Source organism: Haliaeetus leucocephalus, unplaced genomic scaffold, assembly GCF_000737465.1.
Source record: "Haliaeetus leucocephalus isolate CR32 unplaced genomic scaffold, Haliaeetus_leucocephalus-4.0 Scaffold696, whole genome shotgun sequence".
In the NCBI taxonomy this organism is placed as follows: domain Eukaryota; kingdom Metazoa; phylum Chordata; class Aves; order Accipitriformes; family Accipitridae; genus Haliaeetus; species Haliaeetus leucocephalus.
The window spans coordinates 4,984,009-4,993,945 of record NW_010973132.1 but is presented as its reverse complement, the minus strand read 5'-3'; positions in this window follow the sequence as shown (position 1 = coordinate 4,993,945).

Here is a 9,937-nt window from a genome sequence, read left to right as displayed (position 1 = left end):
GTTAGGAAATAAAAGATAAATTTCTTGGGGGTAGCGGTGGTTCGGTCAGTCAGGGCAAGGTGAGCCTGTGCTCGTTTCACCAAACTCCGGGGGAAGCCTGCACATCTCGGTGCACTCACCCTTCTGGGGCTGAAGGGGCTGGAAGAGGGAAACTTGGCTTTTTTGATTAGATGTGCCCAGCTCCACCAAGGAGCAGCATTTAAATTGCAAAACCGGCAAAGGACAAACCGAATCAAAGCTGTTCTGCTGGTTTTTACAGGGTGGGCCAGCATTGTCGCCTGCTTTCTGCTTGGCGCATAGGGAGCGTGCAGGTTCAGAAAAGGAGCGCAGCCTATGGAAACAACAGATCCCTAAGCACATCTCCTGCCCCTCTTATTTCTCTGTGCATCTCCTGTGCCTTGTCTTCCATCTCGTCAGAGTCAAGCTGTACTCACCTCTAGGGCACCTGGGTGCACAGCTTGAAAGGATGGAGGCTAAACAGGGGCCCTGAGCAGAAGGAGGCTGGTGTCAATAAATAGAAACAGAAAAATTGGAAGGCCAATTTACACGAGTGCACCCTGGGTCCAGATTAATACGCCTCATCCAAAAGATGCAAGAACAAACCTGTTCTCCAAGGGCTGCAAATAGGCGGTCCCTTATTGAGGGAAGTTTTGCACTCCAGCTTTTCCATTTTGTATATCAGCTAATTGGAAGTGCCTGCCTCAAACTCCTGATCAAGTCTGGGCTGACTGGAAAACTTCTGTTCCTGAGCTGCTTCTGAGGGAGCTGCTGTAAACCCTGCACTTTCTAAAAGCATTCCTATGTCCACCCCCCCCGAATTTATTAGCAGCCAGGATACTGATCCTTGATCCCAAATGCCCTGAAGACTCTCGTGCCTCTGCTGACCTCCTGGAAGAGCTAGTTCTCACTCTTGTCAATGGGAACAGTGGGCAGGGGGGTGTGGGCTGCTGTGGTGCTCACCCTTGCTGCTGGTGTGGGATGAAGTGTAACAGGTCCATGACATCTGGTGTACATATGGCCCTGTGTACCCACGAGGGTTACGTGAAGCAACCAACAGCCACCTCCCCTTGATGTCACTGGGAAGTTTGTATGTCCCTCCAGTGTGTGCTGAGGCTAAAAGGAAGATTCAAGCCATAAATGAGGGCAAGGTGTGTTTTCAGGTGTTCCAGCAATCACCAGGTTGCTTTTGCCCTTCACCTCTGAAAATCCTGTGCTGGACCTTTCCTTAGCCACAGTCTAGGTGCTGGGAACAGAGCTGGTGCAAGAGTAAGACGACAGTGGCTCCAAAGAGAAGGTGAAGTTTCAAAATATGCTGGGTTGGCAATAGCTCTCAGCTCCTAACGAGAACGCCCTTTCCCCCCAACACACAAACGCCTGTTGTGCAACCTCCGTGTTGTCTGGGAGCTCTGGGGCACTGGCAGCGTCTGCTTACAAGATGAAATTTGCTGTGTCTCTCTTCCTATCAACAGATCGCTGACTTGGGATTCTCCTAGTGAAGAGGTGCCAGTGTGAACCCACAGGGGAAACTTGGAGGGAGTGTCTGTGTGAGGGGGGCAGGAGAGCGGTTTTGGAGACATCAGCTCTAGATGGATAGTTTGCAGTTTTGAGCACACCCTTGTGGGGAACGTGGCAAAGGTGGAGTATAAGCCATCTGATATTTTTCTGTCCGGTTGTCATGAGCTTAGAGCTGTGCAGTTTGTATGAAGGACCCCGTCTGGGGTTTTGTACCTGAACGTTTTTAAGTAATGCTAGCGTTCACTCAAAGTGCTTGTTTTGATCTAAAAATGACTGTATTTTGAATACTGTCTTTCTGGGCACTTCTTTTCTCTACTGCTTTCAGTACAGGCAGCCTGGCAGTCTTATAGGACACTGAATTAAGTCACTCAGACTCCATGGGCGGCAGATAAGTGTTGTTGTTAATTATATTAAATACAGGGGTGGAGGGAGGGAGCACCAACTTGAAATGACTTGCCGGAGTCTGTGAGTTTCTGTGAGAGATGTTAGCAGAACCGGAGCTATAAAGTGTGGTGTGAGCACTAGATGGGACCACAGAAGCTGCCCAGGACACTTGCTGGGTATCCAGGAGCAAAGCCACGTCAGCTTTATAAAGGACACTGAGCTTCATAAAGGGCTTTCAGACTGTAATGTGGAAAGCAATCTAAGGCCTAAGTGGCGTTAACGTTCTGATGCAAGGTGCTTTGCGTATCTCAGACATGCAGAATGGTGACCACAAAGCTTATTTTGAAATTTGCCATATAATTTATCGTCAAATGTGTTTGCACAGCTAGATTCCACAATATTTTCAGAAAGATTCTTCTCCCCATGCTTACAGCAGTGATGGGAGAAGAGGCTGTTAAGTGCTGTATCACTCAAGACAACTCTTCTTGTCTCTGATGCTGAGCTCAGAGCAACTCTGCAGCCTAACTGGGAGAATGCTGGGAATTGCTTGAACATCCTGTTGTTCCTTACATGTCTCAGCCTAAACCAGGGCTGCTTTGGCTATTTGTGCTGCAAACTTGGTTTTGATACTTTAAAAAAATATGTGGGTTATTTTAGCTGAAAGGCAACATTGCTTTCAAATTTCATGCTGATCAAGAACAGAGACATAGCAAAGGTGGGGGGGTATAGTGAACTTTAGCCACTGAAATCTGGCGTGATTTTGCAGTCAGAATTCAGCCCGGTCCTGACTGACGTGGAGGTTAGCCTGTGGAGTCCTGTCCCTTGCAGGAGATCTGGTTTTATCAATATGTTGTTTGTTGTCCTCTCTAAAAAGGTTGCCTAGACTTTGTAAGAATAAGAATTGCCAGGTCGGGTCCGACTGTGTTCTTGCTTCTTTTGTGTGTGAAGAGCAAGACATTCAGCAGCCCAGCTCCAAATTGGTTTTTGTACCATTTTAAGGCCATGCGAGCTGCCTTACTGTTGGTGTTTTGGATCATGCCTTTGTCATTCACTGGTACATTTGGAATTATTCAGCTCCCCTGAGTTGAATTAGGAGAAGTTTTATGTCATCAGTTTCTAAGTCCTGACTTCTAGCAGGTATAATATCAGTGAAGACTGATGAGTAAAAGAAAATTCACTAGCACCAGGAGTATTTCCATGGTTAAATTTGCTGTTTCAATTTTGAAAAAGTTCTTAAGATACTCTGTCAGTGCATGCCAATTCTTACATATATGTATGATTGATGGTGCTTCAGGTTTTGCCCCAGGCTATTCCCAGTCTGCTTGCAAGTGATGCTGGTAGTGAAGTTTCCACTGCTGCCCTTATGTGTGATTTAGATTACAATAGAGCTAAAAACATGTTGGCCCTGAACCACTTCACAACAAGAGATACAATCCGCCCCCCCCCCCCCCCCAAGCTGACAAACCTTGAAACAAAGCCTGCCTGGGGAGACTTTGGCACTGTATTAAATAACCTTGCTGAGAAATGGTTTCTCATAATTATGGCCTTCCTAATAGGCACCATGGGTAGTATTGACACAAAGCTATCTGTATTACATGGTTTGACCTGCTTTAACCCCAGCCAGTCTCCTGGAGATATAGAAAATATCTGTTCCATACAAAGGTCTTGTCTTTCAGGCAAAGCAGGAGCGGTTTGTTTAGAGTGCTAGCTTTCGGAGAGGAGATGTTATACTTTTTGTGGGTAAAAGTCACCCCACGGAGGCTATCTGAAAGCCTGTGCATCCATGTCAACAGCACGTAAGCTGCTGTCTTTGTATGCCAAAACGAATTGCTCCCAAGTGTCTCCACTTAAGACCGCTGTAGCTGCACTGCGCTTAGGCAATAAGGATATTTTGGGAAAGCGTATATATTGTTCATGATGTTAAGGGAAAAAAAGGCATGCTCTTTTAACTTTTTGCTGACATGAAATATTTGACCCAGATTCAAACCTTAATGAAGACTAGATTTTGCTAGGTTTTTATGTCCTTAAAAATTCCATTGTTTTGTGGGTTTTTTTTTTCCTTTCTCTTCTGAAGAGGTTTTAAGTCTGTCAGGCTAATCCCTAAGTGGGATCAACCTCTGAGCAGTTAAGTGGTAAGGAGATTTCCATAGGGTTACTTGGTTCCCCCTCCCCACCTGTGCAAGGATAAGGTTATTGTACAGGCAATGTTACAGGTGGCGAAGGAAACGAGTTTTCCGATATTCTCCCCTCAGAAGAGTAAAGCTAGGGCCTCCTCAAGACTCTCCAATGTACATACCCCTTAATGCCTCGTTTTCCTGCAGTGGGAAAATGGATGCCTCCAACCCCAAGAGCCCCCTGAGCAGGCACGGAGAGGTGCCTGGAGGCTGCGTGAGCCCACGCCATGCTCGGAGCAGGACCTGGAATTAATTCCTGGAAGGGCTGAAGCGTGCTCGCCTGGCCTCGACGGCGGCAGGGCTCCCAGTGATGCTGGGAGAGATGGATGTGTTGCCATGGCGCTGGGAGGTATCCCCAAATCCCACCGCTCCGGCAGCTGAGTCGGCTCCCAACAGCAGCGTGTCCTAATTGCGACTGTGCGGCAACAAAACAAATACTCGGAGATTTCCATAAAGGCTATAATCAAAGGAGCATCCCTTGCTTTTTAATATGTGCTGAATGGGTTCATTTGTAAGCTTATTACGACTTCAGAGAGAAGCTATTAGGGTGATCATTAGCTGCCTGTGCGAATAGCAAGGAAAACTGTGGCACGTTCCAGAATAAGCCCCTTTTTAATGTCTGCACTTTCAGATGCGTTAACAATAACCAGCCATGCTGTCTTTCGTGTTTCCTTTGCCCTGAGTAAGGACAAAAGAGAAAGGAGAAGGGGAACAGCGAACTGTGTGCTTTCAAAATAAGTTCAGATGGAGAGAAAAACGAGGTGTTAAGAAAGCAGCAAATTCGCTAGTATGACATTGTGCGCCTTGATGCAGTATCTGTTATCCATTGGGAAAGCAAAAGCAGCTGGGAGCCAGCTTGTGAGTCTTGGCTCGTATCTCACTTAGTCCCTCTACTCCTGTCATCTACGTATGAATTGTGCTGAGGGTCTTTTGTCTGCCTGGAACCTGATCGTTGCTGGAGCGCTTAGATTATACATCTTTTGAAGGAAGAGAGAACATTTAGAAACACGTATGCCAAGATTATGGGATTTATTAACTCTCGTTTATTTTCTTGCAGAACATCTGAAGCTGTATTGCGGGCTCTCGCCATGGTTCTCTCGCTGCTCCTTCTCCTTCTTACTCTTTCTTAATCAGAAATCAGAAATATCTGTAGCAAAAGACGTTGGATGGTTGGTGTTCATACCTTAATCGGGACAAGTGTGGTTGAGATCAGTCACATTTACCTTTCGCACCACATTAGCTGAACTTTTAAGTCTTAGAGTAAGTTAAAGGTGCTGATTACAGTGAAACTCAGTTAAGTTTTGCACATGGAATATTCGGCATATGTACCAGTTTGGCTGTAAGCAGGGTAACTTGGACGTCATGTCTGCCTCTCCTCCCTAGGTCGTTTCTCATGGCCTCTGTTGCATTCAGGTTTTCCTGGACATACCACACCTATAGCTTGTGAAATGTATTTGTTTTCTAGGTAAATAAATCACTCTGAATTGTGAGCTCTGTGGGATAAAGAATTTCCTATTGTGTTTAGAATCCATGGCACTTCAGGATGCATTATTCTTCTTGTTAATGTTCTGGCCAACATTTAAAAGATGGCCAGAATCAGATAAATAGTGCCACTTCTCAGATTTCTAGCAATACTATTTTCTGGTTTATTTAGTATTATTGAGATCCCTCATTTAAGATCTGCTTTTCTTACAGGATGTTTTTCCTAATCTTTGCTTTTCTAAACTGATTAAACCTGACTAAACTGACTGGTTTTTGCATCTCTGTAGGCGGTTACCTTGATCAAAGAGAGTTTATTTTTCATTTTGTAAAATAGTTAATGCATTCAAAGTTCTGTTTGGGATTTCTTAAAAGCAATTAAGATTATTAGTCCCCCAACTAATGGTGTTAAAGAGTGGGTTTCTTTTCTCCCCACCTCCTCCTTATGAAAAAGCACCGAGAACAACACCAACAAAAAAGAAGTTAACCTACTGATCTGCAGTTCCCTTCTGCATTAAAACAGACGATAAAAGCAGGGGTTTCAAATTCCCTTGCCCGTGCCCCTGCCTGTCTGGGGCTGCTTTTTCTTGCTAAGGAGCGATCATCATCATCTTTTTGATGGGACAAGGCCCTGCGCCTCATAGTAATCCATTTTGATTGCTTCCTTACTTTAAAATCAATCACTTTCCTCCTCTGCATTGTTTCCCTGAAGCCTGCAAAGTATCAGGAAACTTCTTAAAATATTGGAAATCGTGGTCTGAGGAGGATAAGGTTGCCACAGCAACTGCCCAGCATTTCTGAGATGTATTCCTGCCTCTTTCAAAATAATCATGAATGCCACAAACTCCTGAGGCATTTGCTGCAAACAAAGCAAGGCTGTAGCAAAAGAGAATGGAAAAGAGCACGGAGGAGTTGGTTGTTGTAAAGGTGAGATGTGTCAGGCTAAGGGAAAAAGTGTCAGGCATTTACACTTTATGTTAAACGCCCTAAGTGTCTGGAATGCTGCGCAGGCATATGGAGTGTTTCAACACTCGGCAGTATCTGACATGGCAGTGGGTAATGTCACTTGGCTCACGATGCAACTCCATGATCCACTCGAGAGGGTGACATCTCTTCCATCCTGAAGGGAAGTATTTTCAGACATAGGAGGCCAAAGTTAGCTGCCTCCCTGTTGGTATTCTAAATAGGCTTCTCTCTGGGACAGAGATGCCTGTCAAAGAGTGTAACTTGTCAGCCAGAAGTAATCAACTTTTTCATGGCTTTGGGACCGGTCTCAGCACAGACTGGTAAACAGAGGGCTGCACTGAGGGTCAGGAGATCTAAAACATCCATTTCCCCTTTAGCCTTGGTTTTCTTAATTGCTAAAGAGAATTAATAGTGTTATATTATCAGTGCATATAATCTTTGGGTCATCTGTTTAGAAAGACAGACAATCAATACCCATATGGTTTCATTGTAATGTGGTTAATACAAGGGGAAATACACCTGTGAGCTATCTGAGGACTTTTTTTTTAAGGAACAGAACTTAAAAGAGTTGCAGGCTGTCAGATGCATTGGTTCTGTATGCAGTATCTTCTTTCCTGAGATGGCTGATGGCTGTGTGTGAAAAGCTGTATGAAAGAACCAGACATGATTACCTATTGAACTTTGCTTGGGAAGGGGCCAAAGTGAGCTGTTCGTGTTTCCAACAGCACCGTATGCACATTTGTACTAGTTGAAATGGAGTGGTTTGTGGCCTGATGCTATATTGGCACTTCAAACACGTACCGTAGCACTTTTCCAAACATTACAACATTTAGGAGACTAGGTGCTGCTCTGGGACGTCTGAATTTCAATTTTGAATGTCTGTGTATGGGTGGGAGATTTTACCTCCGTATGATTTCAGGTATTCTGTGCACACATTGTGCAAAGTTGCAAATACAAAACATAGACGGTAAGTGTTGTTGTATTGTTGTTGTTGCAAAGCCGGTGTTATTTATGTGAAGCTTTAAGAGATTCAGTCCAGCCCTCTTTTTCCTCCTGCGTGTGACCGATGTGCTCTTACGCACCATCTTTTTGTGGCAGAAATGCGTCTTCGTTAAAAGCAGACAGGCAAGAGTCGGGGTGGGATGTGGCCCAGTTGTCCTGAACGCTCCACTTGGGTGGGAAACTTAGGATAGTTTTAGCAGCAGCTCAGATTCATTTGAACACCATCCCAAGCCTCATATGATTTTAGTGTTATAAAAGCCAATCGGGTTATTGTTTTAAGGTACAAGATGCCCCTGAGGGCTTTGCTCACTCGACTGTACTGAGGAATTAAATGCTCTCAGGCAGTGTAACGACCTCATTCACTCCAGTGTTGCAAGGCAAGGCAGTCATCGCCGGTAAATGGGCCCATATTACAGTGACATTAGCATTTTAATGCAACTAAAGAGGAGGTAGATTGATTGTAATTTAGTATCTAGTTGCATGGCCTTGTGCAGGTCCCCTCATCGCTGCTCCACGGGGGCTGATTATAGTTACACAGTGCACTTTGGAATCTAATTGGATTTACATGCAGTAATGTAGTCGTGTCACAGCAATGACTCTGCTATGCAAGCACTATGAAATTCCAATGCAATTAGTTATTTATGTAGGAGCAACAGTTACAGGATAACGCATGGGGCTGACAGCTTGTGCCAAGCTCCAGTTGAGGAGCAGCAAATGTCTTCCTTTTTTCTGAAGCCATTGCAAGGGAATGATACTATTCTGATCCTGCTTCCACAAAGATGTTTCTCCTCGCGCTTCACCATAGAAGCACTGACCTGTTGCAGAGATCCGGCAGGACATGACTTCTGTCTTCTTCAGCTTCTCCTTTGGCTGTGAACGTATGGGCTGGCGTGTGTTTGGGTTTCTCTAGATCCTGCAAATGTGGTGACCAAAGGGGACTGGAAGGAGCTAGAGGCACTTGTGAAGCAGGACACCTGTAAGCCGTTCACCTGGTGGCCTTCCTGCACTAGTTAACGTGCAGGAGACTGGATTTCTCCCCAAAACAGTCCTTGCTTCTCCATCTTGCACCCTCCATTCGTTTCTTGTTTCACTTGCTACCTGTTGAGCATATCGGCCCCTTTTTGCCCCCTTTGCTCTGGCTCTCCATCTGCCTTTCTTGCTGCACGAGACCAGCAGGCGTCATGAAGTTTAGCCGCTTTTCCTTCGTCGAAGTCCTGACCGAGAGCCGCTCGAAAAGCAGCGAAAGCGTAGAGAAGGCAGTGCTCGGCGAGACTCGGTGCGGTGGCTGGAGACGAGCGAGGACGACGTGCCAAATGCAGCTGCCGAGGCAGCGCAGCCCCGAGGAAGGAGCCTTGGCCTCGGCCGTGACTCCGGCTTCCACTGTTTCCCCAGCGACTGTAATTAAAGGCATCAGCTTGCTCGAGTCACAATTAGGCACGGTGGTTTTGCACTTTCTGCAATTCTCCCTAATGACAAAATCGTAGCTATTAACCAAAGAGAGTCTGTTTGGCAGGGACTTCCTCCCCTTTAGGGCCGTGGAGTAAGATGGAGCATTGCTGTTGTTTGGCACCAAGCACGCTCTTTCATCCCTTCTGACGCAGCACCTGCTGGTACCTACTGAAGCATTTAAGCTCTTTCTCTCTGTGGTGCTGTAATTTCTTTAAAATGTTGTGACTTAAGAGGAATAAAAAAAATAAAATTCCTCTCCCACGCAGACCTTTGAGGGCTCGTGGGGATGTAATTATATGCACACGCAGTAGGAGCAGGAATCCTATCATTCTGGTTACTTTCCTAATGATAGGTTTATATAGGACACTGTCATCTCTGCTTTAAAGTTAGAGCTGTCTTCTCCTGGCAACAGCTGTCCCAGGATAGTGGCATCACAGGACAGGTCAACTCAAGAAATTGTCTCAATTGCATATGCGAAACACAGGGTGAAGCGTCCCCGTAGACAAAAGAAAAAGAGAAAAAAGTAAGGGTGCGCACTGGGCTCTGTCGGAGAGGGTCTCTCTACTATGGGGCAGTCTACGCTGGCTCGTAGAATCTCCGAGCTCCTCTCCGGTGGTCCTTGCGCCTTCTGCGGCCACCTGCCAGCTGGCCACGTCGCATCCTCTGAGCCTCCACACAGGTGGTAAAGCTGCGGTGATCCGGGGCAGCCTTCTTACGCGGCGTTGTAAAGTGGGGCAGTGCAGCCGCTGCTCGGCAGATGCCTTCAGAACTGGGCAGCGGAGATGGATCGATTGGTTTATAGATGTTTGTACGCTCCAGATTTCAAAAGGGAAGCCGTCCTTGCTTATCATTCAGAGATGTAGGTCCACAGTGACAGAGGAAGGACATTAAACGTGAGGGATTAATGCAAAACAAAAAGTCTATGAATATTCATTATACGTTTTATATTATAATAGTTTCAGCCACCT